The following is a 24,575-nucleotide window of genomic DNA, read 5'->3' on the forward strand; positions in this document are numbered from 1 at the left end:
CTTAATGCCGATAGAATGCAGTGTTTTCCCTTTCTTTTATAAACTAATTATATGCTAGTCCCCAGTTCTTATTCAATCCTTTCAAGTTTGTTTTCACTCTATAAAAAAACACAAGCTGCTGAAGGTCAGGAGCTGTCCCTTCCCCTTGTCCCGGCAGCCCCTGCAGCACTTGGAACTATGTCATACAGAGGAAGCAGTGCTTAAGAATCCTTGTTGACATGAGTTTCCACATCTGACAGCCCAGTATCTGGTACAGAAGTTATGCCAAAATACGTTTACTGAGCAATCAAGTGACCTCTAGAGAACCAAAGATAAAAAAATGATGAAAGATAAAACAGATTAAACATTTAAAATGCACAGTCCCAGTCCTCAAGGAGTCACAGTTCAACAGAGACTCACTGGAGAAAGTAAAACAATGCCGTGATATTGTAACATGCTGGCTATTGGGTACAAAGTGAATGGAGGCATGAGAGAAGCTGCTAAGTTTTCATGTAGGAGTTAGAAAAGTCTTCTATGAAGAAGGAGCATTTGATATATGACTAGAAGAATGAGGGAGAAGTTAAGACATGTGAGGAATAGAAGTTTAGGAACACCATCTGCAACATGTGCGTAGGGACAAGATGTGTTTAGAGACCACATGCAGTTTAACATTACGAAGCCATAAAGAAAGGAAGGGAGTTGAGAAGTGCAGTGATGGACGAATCTAAACAGAAAGGAAGGAAGAAGAGGGAAAGACAAACATAAGAGAGAGGGTTGAGACACAGGGATCTAGAAGTTGAATCCAAAAACATCCAGCATTCATCAAATGAAAGGAAAGAGGCAATAAAAGGAAGGGAGAAAACATTTATGGATATAGAACTCAATGTCAAAGGGTCAAAAAATGGAAAAACACTGTCTCAGAAGCATTTTAGTGACTAACTTTTCCCTGCCCTCCAGAAACAGGGACTGTTTATTGAACCATGAAAAGAAAGAGCAATGTGGAAAAACAGCAAAAATAAAAAAAGATATGGTAAAAGAAAAAGAAACTAACCCACTTATTTTTAAAGATTTCCAAACTAAAATATGAAATATCCATTATCAATAAAGCAGCTAATATTTAAGATAAAGAACAATTTTTTTAAATGCACATGGACTAAAAATTCTCATCCTTTCTAGCATTTAATGCATTTAATGAAAAAGCATTTTCATTTAATTTATCTCTGCTTATTAATTTCTTATGTAATAGCTAAGAATAGTTAAGATGATTGGATTTTTAACTCACTTTAAAAGTAGTTACCTTAGCAAGATTTTTAACTCACTTTAAATGCAGTCACCTTAGCAAGCACATGCATTATTAATCTTTATGTCAGAAACAATGATTGACTAAGTATGAAATCTATGTATTTATTCTGAAATATCCCTAAAGAGATACTTAGTTTTCCAGGAATACTTGTTTTCCTCTATGAAATAATGTCATTCTTTACTTCTATTTATGCCATGATTTTGGTAAATATATTTAAAGATAACTAAAATAACAGAAAAGGGACTAATTTTCACAGAGATCATATTAAAATGTCAAGAGAAAAAACTGAGGAAAGATGACTGGATGTGTGAGTTAGGACAAATCCACAATTTCAAATAACACAACAGAAATCCTTTTGATATTAACAAGTTGACTGCATCTTCTAGAAGAGAAGAAACTGTTATGTCTATTTTGAAAATAAACTAGAGGTATTATATTATCCCTGTATATATCAAAATAGTTCAATAGAGAAAATGGTTTCCAGATAATTTATCAGCAACAAATAGTCTTGCTTTATTTCATGTCTGTGGGAAAATACTACCTACCACAAAATCTATAAAATATGGTATAGCTCAATATTAATACATTGCTATTTTTATAAAAAATGCCGGTATAGGTCAGGAAAATGGTTAAAGAATAAATATTTGAAAGAAATTGGAAAGCCTTTTATAAATACCATAACTTGATTTTAGTTTAATTAAAAAATAAAAGACGAAGGCAATTATAATAGACCCCCTGCTGTTTCCTCCAATACAATGAAAGGTCTTTGAGAGCACGTTATTGCCTTCTTCCCTCACTGCTATATTACAAGTATGTAGAATAGTACATAAGACATAGTAGGTGCTCAATAAATATTTGCTGCCCAAATGAATTAATCACACCACTCAAAGAGATTTGTTTGGTTAGTACACTTGAAGAAAATTACTGCCTTCAATTCTTCAACAACCCGTTAAAATAGAGTACAACCTTAGATCTAACATATTCAACAAAAACGGAACTTCACCATGAAATTATAATCGTAAAATTTTATTGTTCTCACCAGCATATTTTGGATTCCTTTGGCAAGGAGCACAGCAAGTCTAGTGAAATTAGGATGAGGCAGGGCTGCAAAGGTGGTTCAGTGGTAGAATTCTCGTCTGCCATGGAAGAAACCCGGGTTCGATTCCTGGCCCATGCACTTCCCAAAAATCAACCAAACAAGCAAACAAATAAAAATTCAACCAATGGTGCTGCAATAACAGGATACTCACATGGAAAAAAGAATGAAATGGATCCCCGCCATACAGCATACAAAAAAAAAAAAAAATTAGGAAGAGGCACCAAACCAGTGAAGGCATTCTCTTCCCTACCTCTCTAAGATTTTATTACCCTCACACAATTTAACATGTCAAACAACCATGAGAGTCCCGGCCTTAGAGTCACACGTGATAAGCCACAAGTGGCTTCATTCAGTGGCTCTGTTAATGTTCCTAGCTGATGTCTCTGACTTCCTAACACCTACTTCTCTTTCTAACTTAAAGTTTGGATCTTCAATAAATCATCTAAATTTATTGCCAGGTGACTTTCTTTCAGGATAATAGAATACAGTTTCCCAGATGGCTGCTGGACTTGAAAGTAGAAACAGGCAAAGTCGAGAAAAGGGAGGTGAACATTATATCAATGTTTCTTCAGACATAATAGCTGGTTTGTTTTCTAACAGGCTAATGGGTGGTAAGCAACTCGGGTACAACACTCAGTTTTGTAGCACTTGGAGTTCTCCATCGTTAATCCAGAGACAGGATGGAAACATGTAGCCAGTATCAATTTTTTTTAAATACCATTTTTGTGTGTTTTTGTATTTTTCAAAATGAAAGTAATACTGTTTGCTGTGAAATATAGAGAAGCGGAAATAAAAAGATAGAAATTGCATAGGGTATAACTTCCATTATATATTCCCCACAGTTAATACATAATGTGTTTCCAGGCTTACTTTCCTGGAACAACTTTATTGAAAATTGTTATTTTTTTAGCCAATGGACTGCTGCAGACAGTTTTTTTTCTCCTTCCCCAAGGTAAGATGTTATGAGTTCTGTTGTAATGTTGAATGGCTCTGTCTACTGGATCCCTCATAGAGTTGGGCTCATCTGTGAATTCTGTTATTTATACAAACACAGGGGATACATTTTTCTGCAAATTATTCACACAGATGAAAGTGGCTTAGAACATGTTCTTTCATGCTAATATAACTTCTTTCTCCTACATCTTTCTTTGCAAATGATTTGCGGACTTTTAGGAGATATTAAAGAATCCTAGGAAAAATCCCATGTCTTTTTCCTGGGTTCTGTCTTTTATCAATTTTATCAAAAATTTAGGTTGATATCATCTTCACTATGAAAGGATGAAATACATGTTTGGACATATCAATCTGCTTTATTTTCAAACTGATTTTTACAAGTATATATTTCTTGTTAATGTCTAATGCAAAAATCACATGCTGAAAGGAGAAAAATGAGAGAGAGAGAGAGAGAAGGGAGCAAAAGAAAAATAAATGTATTCCATTCAATTACATCATGCTAGAGATGCTATTTTATTGCTTTGAAAATAGTGCCATCTGGTGGATAAAATATATTAATACCATGGATGTCTCAAGGTGTGATCACTGCAATATATAAAGAAATAAAAAGCTAATTATATAGACCAAAAGAAAAATCAAGGGGATTTTATAGTTATTGAAATTTACTAAGCCTGTTCAGACCTTTGATTATCTACCAATAACATTTCCAACAGAAAGTGACATTATTAATTTGAAAGACTCATACATTGCAGAATAAAGGAAAATGGTATCAATTTAGCTTTGGGGGAGGTCAAGCAAAGGTGCAGATTCTGCGTCTGGTTAGCAAAAGCTTTTGTAAATTATCAGAATATATTGCTTTGAACGTTTTCTATTCATATCCACTTTAAAGTACTTGCCAGCAGCAAATTATTCTTCATATATTTGTTTTCCATATGATTACAAATTTGTTTGTCTGAGATACATATTTCGATTATGAATTAATCAAAATAATGGTGTGAAACTTTAAATGACTCGTAACTACTTTGCTCACATTACAATTCTTCATTCAACCTACAATATAGACCAATAATGTTTGATACTTCGCAGTTTACAAAACAGTTTTTCATATACAATTATTGAATACTCATAGATACATATTAATGTCATCTCCATTTTAACTAATAAACCGAATCTTAATATATTGAAGTAACTTACCTAAGCCAACGAAACCATCAGAGGCAAGGTCACCAGACCCATCTCTGACCCCAAACCCTGTTGAAATTCCAGGGATAGCAAAGAGCACGGTGCTGGCTCCCTACATAAAAAAGACAATCAGGAATTAGATGGAATAATAGTAGTGGCAATTATAGCAGTAACTACAGCCATCACTGTCATTTATGGAATTCTACTACTCAGCCCACACTATTCTAAGGAATTATTATTTTCGCTAACACTGGAGGCATCTGAAGTGCAGAGAGGTTAAAGGCTAGCATCCTAGGGGCACCGGTGAAGATGGGAAGGATGCCATACCCTCCTCCTGTCATATATGCAACATATCAGGGTAACATGAGCATGTGCTTTTAAGATAGAAGTTGCTACTCGTGTCTGTGTTTAGTTTTAATTAAGCAATTTTAGATTTTAGAAACTTTCATGCATTTTCACTTGCTTTGTTTTATTGTAGCTGTATTTTTTTTTAACAATATTGACTGAAAAGAACACTGGAATTAGAAGTAGAAGGCCCAGATTTTATCCAAATTTATCCCTCCTTTGGCAAATGTTGGTTCTTAGAAAGTTACGGTAATTTAGCTCGGTTTTTATTTCTTCTGTAACCCAGAAAAAATATATAATCATTTCAAACCCTCTGCAAACCATTTAAGAATAAAATAACATATGAAAGCATTTTTTAATTTATTTTAATTAATTTTTTATTTATTTAGTATGCTGTATGGTGGGAGTCACATTTCATTCTTTTTCCATGTGAGCATCCTGTTATTGCAGTACCATTTGTTGAATTTTTGTTTGTTTGATTGCTTGTTTGGATTTTTGGGGGGAAGTGCATGGACTGGGAATCAAACCATGCATAGCAGGTGAGAATTCTACCACTGAACTACTCTTGCAATCTGAAAGCATTTTTTAAATGGCAAAGTGCTGTACTAATTAATTTAAAATATAATTATAATAATGACATATTCATAAAAGAGTAAATAGGCTGGTTGTCTTTTCTGAAGTAAGGTCAAAAAATGATCTAAGTAAAATAAACTCGTGGTGAGTCTTTCAAATTGCTGTTATAGAATCCAAGAAAAAAGCCCAAATTTTGTTATGAAATTAAGGGAGCAGCCTCCTTAAGAATACTCTCTCTCATAGAAGCATAATTTCTTACACACTTAAATTCCACCTAGATATAGAGAAATGCACTTTTTAAAAAAGAACATATCTTTCTTTGTGCTAGACAATGGCTGCTAAATTCATTTGTATTTATAGGACAGTACAATGTGGACAGCATTATAGAAAAAACATATGGTAAAAAAGGAATGAGTGAGTTACCAAATATCCATAAATTTACAGTATCATTGGAGACACGTGTTCTTTGGTGACTATTTTATAAATAAGTTGGAACTCATCTTGAGATTTATATTGATCGTTTTCTTCATTGCTTCTGGCTTGGGCAATACGGTAGTTGGAAAATGATTGCACATTCAAATAGGGTATTTTGAGGATTGTTTGAAATGAGACAATTTGCAAAGGTCTGTCAGAATTCAGAAGTCATACGTGGTAATGGAGCCAAAAAACTGGGCACCACTTAGCTCTTTAGGCTTGAAGGAGATAGGGGAGCAAAAACCAGAACCTGGAAGAGAGAGAGAAAGGAGGGAGGCAGAGAGAGAAGACAACCTCCTGCTAAGGGCACTGCCAAGGAACTGAGTCTGTGATGACCTCATGGGAAGGAACTGGGGATATAGCCCCAAACTCGACCTCTGTATTTCCTCTGATCATCTACCATTGCTCCCTGCTGGCTTACCAAAGGGCAAATATTGGGCAAGATTGCTTACGAATGTGATGCAGACAGGATGGCCTTTAGGGCCATAGGAAAAGGTGGAGAGCCGGTCTGGTTACCCAGTGGTGTGCCAGCTGGAGTCAGGTTGTGATTGGAAGCTTCTCTGCCCAACTCTATTGCTCAGTGACTTCACATTGATAACTCGATGCAGCCATCATGGGGATATTTACAACATGGAAAGAAACAAACACTACAAATCAAGTATGGTTTTATTGTTGTTATTGTTTTGTTCATTTTCTGCAGACCTTTTGTTAAAAACTTACAAGCGCTCCAGAGGTTCTAATCACTGTGTCACTTCAGTTGCATGTTTGTTGCAAATGTACCAATGCAACTTGATTGAAAAATGCATGGAAAACATTTTATAGAAAAGGAAATGCAATGATATATGAATGTGCACATATATATCCAACCTCTATTGAAGTCTAAATTATTAAATGGTGATATATCATTCAATGAAATACTATGCAGCTATAAAAAGGTACATACACTGGTATGAAGAGATGCTCAGAATGTATTGTTACCTGAAAGAGGCAAGGGACAGAATTATTTATCTATATCTTATATTTATATTGATTTATGTATTTAAAGGTAGGATATGGGTATAAATGAAAATTTGTTATATATATATAGAAAGAAATATTGGAAAGACAGACCAAAATCTAATACAAATGGTAATTTCCTATTTTTGTGGGAATGGAAGCAGAAGATGGTGATAAAAGTGAGACATTTGTGAATAAACTTTAATATATAATTTTTGTTAAAAATAAAATTATATGGAAAAATCAATCACTAACATCTGTAATCAAACAAAATCAAATGAATATAATGAAATGTCAAGTTGTGACATATGAAATAGAGAAGGGATTTTTAAAGTGACTTCAGAGCACAGTACTCTGCTATACAGGCTTAAGGAACATACTGTATTAGTCTACTTGCAATCATAGTTTATTATTTAAAAAATATTAGTATATCAAAAATGTAATACCTAAAAGGATATTAATGTTAGAAGCCACGATTTTTAGAGTGAGAAAAAATGATAAAAGTATAACATAAAACGATGTTATATGATGATTTGTATTGGATATCAAAATGAAATTTCTTTTCCTTTAAAACTATGCCATTGAAAAACTGAGAAGTCACAATAATCTAATAAGAATAAGGAAATCTTCACCCTAAATATGATTCCCTCTACTCCTTTGAGGAATGTCTGCTGGATTCCAGGTCTGCAGGAGGAACTGATAATAATTTTGTTGAGCCAGAAAGCAAGGAAGATATCAACATGCAGGAACCCGCATGAAAATAATCAGAAAAATGATGAATGCATGTAATTGAAATCCACAAAATACATAGAAAACTATGAATTTCTGATGATACTTATTTTCAATAGAAAAACCCAACAAACAACAATAAGAACAAAGAACTTCGTAAATAACTAGGGTACCAACAACCGAATTGAAAATTGGAAATTAAAAGGAGTGAATTAGGCATCTATTCTGTCTTTCCTTTTATGAACTGTTAATGGATATTCTTTCTTACAGAAAAATACCAGTTACTAAATATGGAAGAAATTTTTAAAATCGCAATTTTGCAACTTTCAATGAAATAATTGATTCAGACAGCAATCATTAGTTAAAAGATTGATGAGGAAATTTACAGTGGAGAGATCCATTGATCAATGTCAGGATCATTAAAGAAAGATGTGGCAACCTCCTGATGTGATCCCATGCGAAGCACATAGCATCACCAGTAAAAGTGGCCTTGACCAAAAAAGTTGAACTTGAAACTAATTAAGGCTTCAGAGATAATTTCCCTTTACAGGAAATACAGAAAATAATGTATATGTTAAATGGCATGGGGGCAAACAAATAAATTCAGAATGCAGGACATCTTATAAGAGAGCAAACCCAGTTTCTTCAATAAGTCAATGGCATTTACTGGGAAAAAACGTTAATGGACACTTCATCAAAGAGGATATACAAATGACAAAGAAACACATGAAGAAATGCTTGGCATCATTCAATATTAGGAAATTATTTGGAAAATACAAATTAAAACCAATGAGATACTATTACCTGCCTGTTAGTATGTTTAAGAAAATAAGAAAGATTATACAGCATGCTGACATAGTAAAATGATGTGGAAAACTGGAATACTATACATTGCTTCTAGGTATATAAAATGGTATAGCCATTTTGGAGAGCAGTTTGGCAGTTTCAGTTTCTTTCAAAGCTAAACTTGTACTTCTCATTTCATCTAGCAATTCCCACTCTTAGGTGTCTACCTGATAGAAATGAAAATGAAATATTGATATGAAGACTTATTCACAAATGTTCCTAGAAACATTATTCAAATTAATAAAGAAATGGGAAATAACCCAAATATCCATCAACTGGCAAAAACTAAACAAAATATAGTACATCCTTACAATAGCATATTACTGGGTGATTAAAAGGAAAATATTAGTGATACTCACAACGGCATGGGTGAATCTCAAAAACATCAAGCTAAGTGAGAAAAGTCAGTTGAAAATATTACATAATATATAAATACATTTATAGAAAATTTCTAGAAAGGGTGAAACTCTAGCAAAAGAAAGTAGATTAGTATTAGCTGACAGCTGAGGGTAGAAGGAGGAATGATGGTAGAATGGCTGAAGGGAACTTTTGGGAACAACGGAGGAGCTTGAGAATATATGTGGTGATGGTTATATGACAGTATAAATCAACTAAAACTAATCAAACTCTCCACTTAAAATGGGTGAATGTCATGGTAGGTAAATTATGTATCAATAACACTGTTAAAAAACAAAACAAGGGGAAATGGGGAACTGCTATGCATCAAAATTGTTTTAGAGTCAAACCAAAAAATGTAAGTGTGGAAGCAGTTTGTATCTTGAATTAAAGAAACTGCAAAAACATCTATTAAAATAACCTGAGAAATTTATTTATGGACTTATTTATGGTATCATGTGATATCGAGGAATTATTATGAATTTTCTTAGGTATGATAAGGCCATTGTGATTTTATATGAAAATGTCTGTATTTTTAGAGATACCTATGAAACAATGCAGGGGTAGAACAATATCTTGCATTTGCCTTACAAGACTTATGCAAAGGGAAAACAAAATAAAAACGAATTGTTGAAGCAAATGTGAAAATACTGGGATGATTTCTTAATCTTAATGGGTACTATGTGCATACTATTAGTCTCTATTTTTATAATACTTGTTATTTTTCATAATACAAACTATTTTAATTATGTTTACATGAAGAAAGGGATTAAATGAATATTAGTACATGCCTAGTACATGTAAGTATTTGAATGATTAAAACAGATGTTTGGATTAACAAGGTACAACTATAATGATTGTTTTCTTATCAACAACAGGACACATATGTTGAAACATCAACTGATGAACATGACAAACGGTCCCTTCAAAATTTTGAAACCTTAGAAAGTGATTTGATTGCTCTCTCGCTATTTCCATGTTTCACAAAAAAATGTGGAACTCCTCTTGTTGGAATATGTTTAAAAGTTCAAAGCTCATTCTTTTAAATAAACCTTGTGGTATCTGTTGAGGTTGGATTAGTCTTTCGATAGGGAAAATAAAAGCATTACTTTATGAACTCCTTCAGCACCCTCAATCACTGGCTTCCTCCCACCTTTGGACAAGACAGAAAAACCTAATCATCTCAGAATCCCATGACTCAGAGATTCTCAAAGATCCTATGTCCAACTCAAAGTTTCCAACTTTTTGCTTAGTTGTGGAGTCTCAAATTTTGCATTAAACTCAGTTTCATCCTTTTTTGCCCAGCCAGGATTTTCTACTTGGATTTTCTATTGTATTTTCAATTTTATATACATATATTTTTTGGATCTCCTTTATTTCTTTAGTCTTCAGGAGAATCCAGTGTACTCTCATGATCTGCCTAGAGTTCTGATACCTGAGGCTGTTGTGGTGTCTGGTGATTTCTTCTCTATAGGAGAGATGTTTCAGTAATTTGGATTTGATTTAGTGAAAAAGTACACGAATGAAAAATATTATGCAAGTAAAAGTCTTATTTTTAAATTCATTACTCAGAATGTAATTCCCATAGAGAGAATTTCCCATAGAGCTATGAAAGTGATGCCAGAGAGCCCCACGAAGTTTTGGAGAGGTGGAGACCTCAACCAGGGCTGGCACCATGACGTTCTTGATTCAGCTGCAAGGAAGAATCCAAGGACTAGTTAGTGTGCACAGCCAAAAAAGTTTAATGCATAGTGAAAGTACTTGCTCAAAGGAGGTGGAACTGGGTATGTCACATCTCCATGGAGATAATCTAATCACAACTCTCCAACCTACAGTGTTCAATCAGGATTAAAAGCAGCAGCTGCTCCCTCAAGATTGGATCAGGATTAAAACATGAGCATTCCCCAAAGGAGGAGAAGCAGTCTGAGGTCGGGAAACTTACATTATAAGGACGTGGAGGGGCCCTCACCCCTCTGATTATGCTAATGAGGGATTGATAAACTGCACTTTTCATTGGTACAATTTAGGTGCCAACCTATGTAAGGGCGAGGTGTGCACATCCAAAGGAACTTCTTGTTATGGGTCTTAGGGTCACTTCTCCTTTCCTAACTGCCTCAAAAGATTTAGAGCCATAGAGACATGGTGATGTATTACTTCAAACGGCAGCTGTTCAATGATATCCATCTGTGCTGGTTTGAAAGTATTATGTAACCTCAGAAAAGCCATGTTTTAATCCTGATCCAATCTTGTGGGAGCAGATGTTTCTTTTAATCCTGATTCAATACTATAGCTTAGAAACTTTTGACTAGATTATCTCCACGGGGATGTGATATACCCATTTGTGGGTGTGATCTTGGATTACACAGAGATATGACTCCACCCAGTCCAGCTGGGTCTTGATCAGTTTACTGGATCCTGTAAAAGAGGAAGCATTTTGGAGACAGACTTCAGAGCTGACAGAAATGACAGAAGCCTCAGAGCCAACAGAAGCTTCACCGCAGAGCAGACACAGATGTGGACATATGGAGAACAGAAACAAGGTTGTTTGGAGATGCCTGGAGCCCAGCAGACATTACCATGAGATGTTAAGCAGGCCAGAACCTGGAGAGAGCCAAGGGAAGTGAAGAGATGAAAGCCAGCCCTGGAGAAGTAAAGTGAAAAACCCCTACAGGAACAGAGGCTGAAAGCATTAGAGCCCAGGAGCAAGGGACCAGCAGATGCTAGCCTTGTGACTGCCCAGCTGATAGAGGTGTTCCTGACCCATCGTCCTTTCTTGAATGAAGGTAACCTCTTGTTGTTGCCTTAATTTGGGCACTTTCACTTTCTTAGAACTATAAGCTTGTGAATTATGAAATTTTCCTTTTTCAAAGCCATTCCAGTTCTGGTATATTGCCTTCCAGTAACTTGCAAACTAACACACCATCCTTTGAATATATTAATTCTGTTATGTTTCTTTTGCAGTAACCATATTAACTCACAAGCAAACACTTCTCTAAGTGCCCAGTACTATTAAAGTAATCACTATGTCTTCTTATAGTACTCTGAACTTCTGTTTATTTTCCAATTTTACCTATTGGGATTTAAATCTGTTTCACAAAACTGAGTTTCTAAACAGTCTGAAAATTCATTAGGCTTTGTGTGAATGAGAAGAGTCAAGGGCAGGGGGTCATTGTAACAAAAGGATCTTCAGTGCTGTTAATCTAGCTTCTTCCTGCATTAAACACTGAGAGAACAAAAAGGGGTGATTGTGTGTTTTTTTTGGACTTTAAGATGACTACCTAAGCATCTAGAGTTACCAGGAAAAAAATGAAAGAATAAGCAAAAAGCCAAAAATAGAAGCCTTTTCTGATTTAACAAAGGGGGATGTATGTTGAACATTATGCATAAGTTTAGAAAATTATTGATAATCGTAGGGTGGCATTATTGAGAAAGAATTTGACATGATCTGAGATGTGCTGAAAAAGTCAGTACTTCTCCCACTTGGGGGCCTTATCTCCTCCGTGCAGGAGAGCTCTGAAAGACCTTTCATTTGCATAATGAGCATTGCCTCCTTTCTTTTTGCCTTCTGTTTTCCTGAAGGTTTTCTTTAGGGCACCTTCCTTAAAGGTGGGAAGCAATTTAGTTGGGACCTATGATAGCCTCTGCAAGCCGAAATACTACTGGTAAAACTGTGGGACTATTGTCTGCCCTATCTGATATGTATAGCAGGGTTTTAGAACTTGGGGTACAATGGCCTTGAACACTGAGGTTTCTGGTTAGGGCCCATCAAAGGGAGGAAAAGCCCTGAAGAAGACAGTGTGAAAAAATCTCTTCCTGCCCCTTTCTGTATATGGATTGTCAGGGATAAAGGAGGTGTAGAGAGCTGGGGAGAAAAACCTATATTGTTATAGTTAAGGCTTTTAAATCTCAGCTAGAGCTCTACCTCTGCCCAGGAAGGGCTGCAGCTTTACACTGCCTGAGTCTCACCACAAACAGTTTCTCTTAAAAAAAATCTCTTGAGATGGTTCCTGGCCAGGAATCTATATCCCCTAATTGTTTGATTTTCTGGGGGGTGTTTTTAGTTCTCCAGATCCCAATGGTCCCGATAGCAGTAACAATGCAGAAGCTACAGAACATTTTTCTTGGAAATTACCAGTGGTGTAAATTAAGGTACTTTCAGTTTAAGAGTAAAAATGACTTTATTTACCTAAGGACTATTTCTAGAAAGAGTCATAAAGTAAATCATAACGGATCCTTGTGATGAAAATGGTATCATTTCTGTATCCAATGATGGGCCCTATTAGTTTGTTTCAGGAAACATTAGGAGGAACCAACTTTCCCATGCTGCCTTATTAAGAACCTTTACTTTTCCCTCCTTCCTACAATGTAGGCATTTTACTGGGCATTTCACTACTCATTAGTATCTCCACAAAGAATAATGAATGGGATAGAAATAAGAATTTGGTTGTGAGAAAGGATTGTCACAATGATTGATACAGTAGATAGCAAAATCTTGGCAGGTATATATGAAGTTCCTTATTACAGCATCTTCCCATGGCCCATGGCTCCCTAAGATCTGGTTACGCATGCAGGCACTTATTTTACACATCAGGAGTCTTCACTGTCATTCACAAGTGGTTTAATTTGTGGAAGACGTCTTATAGTATTTACTTTCCTTGAAGATTTTTATTTCATAAGAAGGAAAAACTGTTGTTTCTGTGGAACTTCAATATCCAGTGATACCTTTCACTTGCTCTGGTCTTCTTTCATACTAAAATAAGAATAAGTCAATATATCCTAGAACTATGAGTTTTCACATTTAGGCAATCATTAAAAATAAAACAGCAGTAATTTGTTTTTCAATGAAGATTCTATTTTAAAATTAATCCGTTGAGGAACATCATAGCAATTTCTTAATTTATATCTGAAAGCCTAAGCCAGAAAGAGATTGGCAATGTGACAGTCAGACATTTCGCAGTTTATATTTTTCTTTAATTAATTAAGATGCCACAGAGAAAGAAGGGGTGAAGAATCCTAAAAGAACATCACTTAAGGAATATGGGACAGAAGGGCACAGATTTGATCAAAAAGTTTCAAACTAAAGAAACCAGATGAATACATTAAAATCTAAAGGTTGTATAATTCACGATGGGATTTTTGAAAATTACTAAATGCACAAGAATTATTTACAGTGATGCAAGACCTCAACTTCTCTCATTCAACTAAGAGCAAACAGGTTAGAAGAGAGACAAAGTTCCTGGAATGTGCATGCTTTCATGGTCCCATGTTCTGCAAGGTATCACAAGAGTCACCCCTTCTCATCACACCAGATTCACATGACAGTTAGCCAGGGACATGCTTTGTCCTTGTTATACAATAGTTTCATCTTTTCTTTAGCAAGTAGGACATGTTTATTGGACAGGGTAGAAACTGAGCTGAGGAACAGTACATAACTGCTGTTTGTTAGTTTTCCATCTGGTGAAGGGAGCAAGCAAGGTCTAAGAGTACAAAGCAGAAGTCTAGGGATGAAAGAGACAAGACCCAGCTTTTAGCAAAAGGGCTACCACAAATGGACAAGGAAGACAGGGAACTGAGTCCGCTCTGTCAAAGGGGACTGTAGGCTCAAGTCAATGAAGATCTCCAGTCCCATAGTGCCTGCTCACTTTTCCCTCACTTCTCTTCCTTCTGCCTGAGGCTCCCTCAAATCACATCTTCACATGTAGCCCTCTCATCCGCAAACTTTCTGATATCTGTACAGAGTGGAGAAACTGTTGACATAGTTCTTACTCTGGCTGGAGTAACCAGTGGTCTCTTTCCTGAGATTCAGCGCTGTGGACATCTCATACCCACCCGTAGCCCGTTGGCCCTGAGCCAACATTTTATTTGAATCCAATTTATTTTTCTATGGGAATTAACATCTGTTTATGTCAAGCATGATGCTATTAAACAGCTCTAAAATCCTATTAAAGCATCTCCATTCTTCCCTACTGTTTCTCTTCTGCTTCCTACATTTTCAGTCAGCCCCCTCTGAACCATCACAGATTTCTCCTTTTAATTCTCAGGGATATGAGAGGGTTGCCCAAGTGACCTTCACCCAATGGAATTACCCTCTATTTTTAATTCCTTGTAAATTCATTACATAAGTGAGCTACCTCCCTCCCCACACTCTCTATAGGGGCAAAAGCAGAATTCCTTGAGAATTTTAACTTGGAGACGGTTTTCTATATATGACATGAATATATTTCATAACAGCTTATTAATGACAAAACCAGAAATCAGAATAATCCTTGAATGTGCCATGGTAAGCATTCACACCAAATTAATCACAGAGTCATTAATTCTACATTCTGAATATTTGTTAAACCCGCATGCATTCTCTCACTCCATTGCCACCACACTGCCCGGTGACCTGGATTACAGCAGTAACCTGATAACTACCTGGTCTTCCTGCCTCCAAGTCTTTTTATGCTCACAGTATTTTATTGATATACAATTTTACCTGCACTAAAATATGTAAATATTAATTGTATATCCTGAGGTATTTTGACAGATGTCAAGATCTGTATAACCCCCAGAATGAAAATATAGAATGGCTCTGTCAGATAGAAATAAAATACTAAATTTTCTAGTAGTCATATTAAGAAAGTAAAAAGAAACAGATAAAGTTAACTTTAGTAACAGTTTACTTAAAACAGTGTCTCCAAAATGTCATTTCAACAGGTAAACAATTTAAAATATTGAGATATTTTATGTTTTTATAGTGTCTTCAAAATCCTACGTGAATTTTATACTTACAGGGTTTCTCAGTTAGGACTAGCCACATCTCAAGTGTGCAATAGTCATGTCCAGTTGCTACTACTATATCTATCAATGTAGATTATAGAACATTTCCCTCACCCCAGAAAATTCCTTATGCCCCGTTCTAGTCATTGCAATCTCCCAATATCCAGACAAGCACTCTTCTGAGGTCTATCACCTTGGAATGACTTTGAATGTTCTTAAGTTTACGTAAATGGAATCACAGAACCTGTCTTCTCATGTGTCTGTTTTCTTTTGCTTATGTAACAGCTGAGAGAATCATCCATTTCGTTGCAGATGCAAGTAGTTTGTTATTTTTATTACCGGGTAGTATTCTATTGTATGAATACACAGTTAATTTATCCTTTCTCCTGTGGATGAACATTTGGGTTATTTCCAGTTTTCGCCTTTATGAATAAAGCTGCTATACAAATTCTTGCATATGTCTTTTTCCAGAATGCACATTCATTTTTCTTGCATACATACCTAGAAAGGACTATGCTGGGGCTATGTTGGAAGATATTTGACTTGATAAGAAACTGCTAAATGGTTTCCACAGTAGTTATGCTATTCTACATTCCCACCAACAATACATAAGGGTTTCATTTGCTCCACATCTTCTCCATATTTGGTACTTCAGTATTTTTAATTTCAGACATTCTAGTGAAGATGTGGTCATTTCTCACCACGGTTTCAGTTTGCATTTTCCTAATGATCAGTGATGTCAAGTCCTTTTTCATATGCTTTGTAGCCATTCTTATATATGCTTTGGTGAAGTATTTTTTTCGTCTTTTGCCCATGTTTTAATTGTGGTGTTTTTCCTTTTGTTATTAAGTTGTAGACAGTCTTCATATAATCGTAATATGAGTGCTTTGTCAATACGTGTTTTGAGTATTTTCTCCCAGTCTGTGGTCTGACATTTCACTTTATAAATAGTAAGCCTTGTTAAGTGAAAATGTTTAATTTTAATGAAGTATAATTTACCTTTTTTTTTCTTTTGTGGGAGTCCTACAAAATCATTGCCTTCCCCCAAAGTTGTGAAAATATTTCTTATATATTCTTCTAGCAACTTCATAGATTTAAGTCTATGATCTGCCTAGATTTATCTTTTGTGTATAGTGTGAAAGAATCAATATTTGTTTGTTGGTTTTTCCATATGAATATCCAGTTGTTCCAGGACTACTCACTATTTACTGAAAAGAATCTTCATTCTCAGATGGAATTGGTTTGACTCCTTTGAGAAAAATCAGTTTACTGTAGCTCTAGATCTGGAATGTCTATTTTATACCACTGGTACATTTTTCTATGATAACTTCAATATCATCATCTTAGTTATTCTAGTTGTATAAGATGTCTTAAAGTTGATAGTATAAATTCTCCAACTTTGTATTTCTTTTGTTAAAAATGTTTTGGCTAATCTAGATGCACATAACGTGGATTTCATTGCTGAATAAGTTTTAGGAACTTCATATCAATTTCTACAAAAACATTCTGCCGTAATTCTGATTGGAGCTGCTTCAAAAATATAAATTAATTTAGGAGAAATGTCATCTTATTAAAATAATCCAATCCAAGAATTAGTATATTTTCCCATTTGTTTAGGACTTCTTGAAATTCCATCAGTGATGTTTTGCAGTTTCCAATGTGGGATATTATGTTTGCTAACTTTATTCTTCTACTTTTTAATTTTTTGAAACTACTATAAATAATAATTTCTAAATTTGGTTTGCCGGGGGTTTGCTGTCACTTTATAGAAACACCAGCAATATTCTATATTGACTTTCTATTTGGCAACCTGGCTAAACTCACTTAATATTTCCAGTAACCTGCTTTGCATTTTTCTATATATACAATTATGTTCTCCTGAAAATACAGTATTATTTGTTCTTTGTATTTATGTATATCTTTTATTTCTTTTACATTTTTTTCTCTAATTATACTACCTAGGACTTGAAGAATAATGTAAAAAAAAAATGATGGAAGTGGACATTTTTCCCTTTTCAAACCTTAGAGGGAAAGCATTTGCTATTTCATCTTTAAATATAATGTTACCTGTAGATTTTCTATAGAGACGCTGTATAAGATTGAAGATGTTCCATGCTAGTACTAGTTTGCTGAAATTGTTTTTATTATCATGAATTGGTTTTAAATTTTAAATACTTTTTCCAAATCTATTGAGATGTTCCTGTTTTTCTCCTTTATTATATTAATATAAGTTATTAATTATAATTATTTATTATATTAATATCATAAGTTACAATGATTGATTTATGAATGTTAACTTGACTTTGCTTTCCTGGCATGAAACATATTTAATCATGGTTGTCTTCTAAAATATATTGCCAGATTCAATTTGCTAATACTTAGTAAAGATTTTTAGAATGGAGGATATTGGTGTATAATTTAATTTTCTTTTTAATGTCTTTGGCAATGTTACGCTGGTCTTGTAAAATAAATGTGGATTGTTTTTCTTCCTCAACTTTCTGAAAGATATTGTATAATTTTGGCATTTTCTTTCTTAATTATTTAGAATTCCCTAGTGAAATTATCTTAGTCTAGAATTATCTTTTAGGGATAGTTGTTTATTTCTGCTGAAACTCCTTCCCCTATTCAATTCCTTAAGACGTTCCTCTCAAAATTCCCTAACATATATGTAATAGTATTTTAGGGCCAATGTCTTAATAATTTCCACATCTGATTCATCTGTGGGTCTGCTCCTTTACGCTATTTTATCTCTTAATATTGGGTATTATTTTCCTACATGTTTGCTAGCATTTTGAATGATATGTTGTACAGACTATGGCTTACGTTATCTTTCTGCTTTGGAGGCATTAGAATTAGAGGCAGTTTATTTGGATCTATTCAGGCTTGGTTTTTAGCTCTTTAAGGGCGAGTTTATTTCAGTTTTGCCCTTAGTTCTAGGGTAAAATTCCTGTCAATGTAAGTGTAAACTACTCTTAGGGTGTGATCTTTACTTTTAATGCTTGTCTATATCAGATATCCACTGAATGCCTAGCTTAATTATTAAGATGCCTGGACTCTAGTTGGGTCAGAATTCTACCATCTCCCAGGTTTCCATAATCTTTGAGTGATCAGAAATATCTGCTCTTTTGTGAGCCCCTCAGCAGCAGTTACCTGCTGTTTTGCCTTGTGGATTTTTAGTTCACACGTGTGCAATTTTTACGTTGGCTGAGTATCAGAGGAGACTCCTTTGCAGATTCCAGTGCTTCTTTACTACAGTTACCTCTTCCCTTCCAACATACGTTGCAAATTCCAGCCGCTTTATAAGCCCTCAAACTCCCAAAGCCCTTTTTCTCTACCTGGTGAGAATTCACCTTTATGCTTTCAAGTATATATACATTGGACATTGCCCAAAGGCAGAAATCAAGTTGGATAAAGAGTGTATCTTTCCTATTTTGCTCCCATTAAGGATCTCAGGCTTACACGGACATCGATCAAATGATTGAAAATATTTGTTTCATATATTTTGGTCTAGTTTTATAGGTGATTTAGATGAGAGATTAAATCCAAGTGAGGTACTGAGAAGATCAAGTGAGGTATCATTCAAAATGTCCACTATATAATTAAATAAAGTATTGGACAGAATACTTTAAGACCTGCCTCCAATATTTTGTTCTCATTCAGTCTATTTTATGTACAGCCAATATGATCTGCTAAAAGTACAAATATAATGTTATAACCATCTCAAAAATTATTGAGTGGTTCTTTAGTATCTTCATAAAAGATATATACCCTCCACATCCCTTTAAAGACCCTGAATAATATGGTCTCTGCCTACCAGCTTACCCTCTTCCTCACCGCTCTCCCTCTCACAAATTTGTTTAAGCTATTCTAAAATCAATTCCTCTTCCATTTCCAAGTCCTTACATATCCTAGTCCTCCTTGCAACACTCTTTCCCCCTACTTTTTCTATCAGGACTCCTTCCCATACCACTGGATTCCTATAAAAGCCTTTAGTATAATGCCATATAAACTCTCTATAATTCTGTCATTATAGCATCTAACCAATATTTTTTATTTGTTTAGAGATCAGTTGTGATCATTGTAATCTGTTTAATGCATAGCCACATCAACCTAATTTAACACTGTACCCCAGAGCTTAGCATAACACCTGACACGTGGTGAGCATCCAATACGCACATCTTCAACAGCATTTTTTTTTTCATTTCCACATTTCTATGTGCCTTTCAGAACACATCTTTACTGTTTATCTTTGTTTGAAAATAAGTTAAAAGTTAATTTTTAAAATATCCATAAATATTTACTATGTCCCAAGTGTGTTTGATGTGGTACAAAGGTTTTCAAGAAATTGTAAATGAGAATTTCTTACTTCCCAGAGGATAATGTCTAAAGGAACAGGCAATTTATGAAGCAGTGTGAAAGAAATATAGAAAGATGCCAAACAGAAGTTAAAGGTAATATCGTGCTGTGCCAATTTTCAGAGTTCTAATATTCATTAGTCACATAACTAATTTTGATAGTTTGAAAATTTTTCTGACACTTCCTTTAGTTCCCTTTGGAAGAATTCCTTTCAGGGTGGTGAAATATTTATTCACACAATAGGTTTTTTTTCTCTCTCTCTTTTAGGAGTTGGAAGGTCAGAAGCACCAGGTTTCTTCATTCCTTTCCCAGCACAGGTATAGAATTCACAAACCAGCTTAACAGCTTAATAGAAGATTGAATTTTCTCCTTCCTCTAAATCCCCTAAAGACAGTCTACAAATTCATTTTCCAGGTTTAATGCCAAAACAGGAAAAAAAAAAAAAAAAAAAAAGCAGCCAGGGCTGAACTCAGGAGAACTCACCATCTGTGAACTCTGGGACTGGGCTCTACTTTGAAATTTTTGGGAAATCAAAGTTTCTCATAATATGAGAAGACATCAGGCAATATTCTGGTTTTACATAAGAATTCATGATTTTGAATACTTGGAATAAAATTGACACTACATGAAGACATGTTACTCCTGCTGGAATGAAGTAGGTTTTAGGACTTAGAGCTTTGAGTTGATGAGTTTAGTGGAAAGAGAGCCAGCATTACTCTGCTCTGCAAGGTCTGCCCTTTTAGGCCACCAAAAAGCGTTTCAAGGGGATAACAGGACATTTCTACCTTCATTTACTTACAACATTGAGAACGTGTCGAGTTCCCTTGTAAGTCACTGGCATATATCTGATTGCACTTTGGGAAGTTCCTATTGCAAATATTTTTTTGAAAGCCACATATATGAGGGATCTCTGGTGTCTGGATTGTTCAGAGCTGATCTTTCTTGGAGCTGTGGGTATATAAATGATATCTGGCCGGTGCCTACTCTAAATAGAGGCTCATATCTACACCCGGAGAATTACTGCCCTTATTAATACCAGCTGATGTTCCGTTTGCTATCACCATGTGCTTTTTTTTTTTTGGACTGTTCTAAATATTCTATATTGAGTACTGGAACCCTAGGTGACTACTACCATGACATGCATTTTTTTTTCTAAGATAAAGATTCTAAATGCAGAGAGGGTAAGTTAATGTTTTTCTAGATAACTTTGGTAAACAATAGAAAGAAAATTTGAATCCAGGAAGTCTCACACCAAAACCCAAGCTCTTAATCATTTTGCTATAATAAGCAATTAAAAGTGACCCAAAAAATCACACCAGATTCAGAATTATCTTACCTAGTTTCAAAAACAAGATCTCCCATTTCCCAGTGGTGTAACCTGAGGCAAGTAACTTAACTTTTCTGTTTGTTTTCTCTTGTCAGTAAAATGAGGTGGTTGACTGAGATCATCTCTCAGGAACTTTCTGTTGGTTTCCAAATGGATGTATAATTTTTAAAAAACTATATTACATTCTTGAAACCACAGATTATAGTTGTTTTAATTATTAAAAAACATATTTTCAATGTTCCTTATTTTTGATCCAGCAACATAACTCTGATGAGAACCAAAAAAACCTACATATATGAAATCCTGCAAAATTGCTTTAAATGCAAAGATGAAAATATACTAAATTTTCACCTGTTCATCTGTTGGTGATTGTCTCATTAACCATAGTACAGTCATAAAAAGGAATATGAGAAATATTCAACTGCTAAAGGAAGAAGTATTACATGCACCCAAGTCACTTTGTGAAAGAGGGATTTTCTTATTCCAGTACAGAAGGCAAGAAGGTCTTTTCTCTTTTAGACAAGTGACTATGTTCACAAAAACATAGAGATACACAGAATAGGGATAAAAATGCAAATTTATATGCTAACTCCTAATAAAGCTTTCTAAGGCCTGGAGGAGAAATATGTGAGGAAGTTTGCGCAAAAAAGAAAATAAAGCACTGCAAATTGTCTCAGCATCGGTCAATATGTTTTGCTAAGGTAGGGTTGGGGATTAAGCAATGTTCTGATAGTCAAAACATCCTCAGAGTCTTGCCAGGGACATAGCAACTGCAAAGAATAGTAGCAAAAACAGGCAACATTTTCTGGTGCCTTGAGACCTTTTTAGATATCAGTCAGAAGCAGAAATGACTCTTAGGGAAGTCCAGATTCCCAATTGTGTTGAGGTATCAGGCTTCCCATACATCACAGGTGGTCAGACATTAGATCCTGGGCTCATAAGGCAAAATTACTAACAGGTGCTGCTAGCAGAGGTGGTAGATTGAGTCCACATGTTTACCCCTATGTTCTCCCTAAATCCCATTAAATGACCAATGCCAAAAGACAAAAAGATTATAAAAGGAGGTGAAAGCAACTCAATTTTGGAACTGGAAAACAAATGAATGTGTGGTCACTAACTGAAGAGACCAAATAGAAACAAATTATGCAACAGTAACAAAAAGGAAGCCAGAGCACACTCCTGAAGGGCAAGTTTTAAAATTGGAGACATCAGTGACTTCAGAAAGTGAGGGTTAAATTGGGGTTAACGCTTTACAAGGGCAGGGAATTTTTATTGTTTTCACAGACTAAGGTGTTTGGCATGTAATAAACACTTGGTAGATATTTGTTGGAGGGATAAATATAATGAATTCAAGTCAGAAAAAGAAGCAATTAGATCCCTGCAACCAGATGTAACTGAAGGTTTAATCTCTGAGGAGGTAGAACAGAAGGACTCAAGCAAAATCAAACAAAAGGACATATTTTATAGAAATATCAGTTACTGCAGAGGGTGGGAGTAAAAACTAAATAAGGGTCTACATATTGAATAAGGGAACTCCAGTTCCCCTCTTCTTGTCTGCCAAAACCCTGAAGTCCTAGGAAATTTGTTAGAGAATTCTTTTCTGGGAAAACAATCTAAGAGGAGAGACCTATAGATACTAATAGGAAACACTAAATAAAATGCACAAACAGATCTACCTATGGTGATAAGTATAAGTAAAGTGGCTCACTATTAAATAAAGAGAGCCATGGATCACCAGACGTTTGGGTAAAGCCCCTAAGATAAGAGATAGATCAAAATATAAAAACAGAAAGAAAAAAAAAAGGAAGTTGGGAAATTGACAGCCAGGAAATCTGAATTCAATTAGGAAAATATAAAAGCTGTATTATGCTCAGAGAGTTGGGTGAAGTACCACAGAGACAAGTTACAAAAAGTAACATTTAGAGAACAAAATACCACTCTTGAGAAAAAAAGTATGACAGAGAAAAAGAAAAATTCTGGAGAAATTTTGGAAAATAAAACTGAACAAATCTCCGAAGACCCAAAAAGAAAAAAAAAAAAGCTAAAATGACAAGGAAAAGAAGAAAATGCAAAAGTTGACCCAGTAGGTCTAACTTACAAATTAAGGAGTTCTAAAATGAGAAAATACAGGTAAACAGTCAGGGAATACTGTTGTCAAAACAATTCAAGAAAATAACAATCATGTTCTCTGCAAAATGAAAGAAGAAGGAATCACGTTGCGACACATTAATTGTGAAAGTTCAGAACCTTCGGCCCAGACAAGATCCCAAACCCTCTGACTGAAAAGCGCAGGAGTCAGAATTGCTTCAGAATTCTTCAAATGTAACAGAATCAAACAAAAGGACAGCACTGGGAAATAGAAAACAGTAGAAAATGCTTTCGACATTTTGGGGAAAGATAACGTTCATCCTAGAAGTCCATTTTCAAGCCATGTCGTCAAATTTCACACAAACAGAAAAATCATCGCAGGACCCTTTAGAAGGGTCTAAGCACCGTGTTCCCCAAATGAAAGGCAAACGAAGAACACATGACACCAAACTCAGGAGACTGAAACCCTGGCAATGGGTGCAGATCTCCCTACTACCACAGCTGCGGAGTTGAACCACAGGACAACCCATCCAAATTCAAGTACGAGGACGGGATGTTTTAAAAGAAAAAATAAATCTCCTTATATGTTTGTATGTATTGAGAGATGTTCAGATGTCTAAAAGTTTGAGGATGACTCACATGCTTCTACAGTCTAAAGAAGCCCAAGCAAAATTTTAAAAGGAAACGATTATTTGCTCCAGGAAGGGCAAAACTTGTACAAGAAATAAAATAGGAATACTTACATGCCATAAAAACTCTCATCTGCAAATAAAATCTACCCAACCGTTGTGAGAGCCGAACTGCAGAAACAAGCAAGGACTAAGGTACCACCGCAGAGAGCCAACGTCTAGAGGCGCTTCGGCCCCCACCTGAAGACAAACCCTCGTGCGTAAACATCCGCCCTCCGGCGGGTACCATCTTGCAGGGTTCTTAGGGTGATTCTCTCGCCCAAACGTTCCCCCTCCTGAAGTTTCAACCTTGCAGGACTAAGGCAGTGTTTGCACCAGTGGAAAGGACCCACCTATGAGAAACCCGCCTAACTCTTTCCCCATCTCTCTTTAAAACTCCTACTCGAATCCAGGCAGGTGAGAGAGTGTTGAGTTCTTGAGTCAACTCTCCCTGCTGCTCCTCCGCCCACAATCCTTCCTTCCCTCACCGCCGCCGCC

General features: G+C 35.4%; 1 long non-coding RNA gene across 4 annotated transcripts in view; it reads right to left on the minus strand.

Annotated features, from left to right (window-relative positions):
* LOC143661539 (uncharacterized) overlaps window positions 1–24,280 on the minus strand; it is a 416,410-nt gene extending 392,130 nt beyond the window's left edge. For all 4 annotated transcript variants that reach the window (XR_013164667.1, XR_013164665.1, XR_013164668.1 and 1 more), the window contains exons 1-2: window positions 24,153–24,280; window positions 4,530–4,629 (exon numbers count right to left, since the gene is read on the minus strand). This is a non-coding gene — a long non-coding RNA (uncharacterized LOC143661539). The remainder of the gene's footprint in view (window positions 1–4,529; window positions 4,630–24,152) is intronic.
* Between the last annotated feature and the right edge of the window lie 295 nt (window positions 24,281–24,575).

The sequence above is a fragment of the Tamandua tetradactyla genome, chromosome 17 (genome assembly GCF_023851605.1).
Source record: "Tamandua tetradactyla isolate mTamTet1 chromosome 17, mTamTet1.pri, whole genome shotgun sequence".
Taxonomy (NCBI): domain Eukaryota; kingdom Metazoa; phylum Chordata; class Mammalia; order Pilosa; family Myrmecophagidae; genus Tamandua; species Tamandua tetradactyla.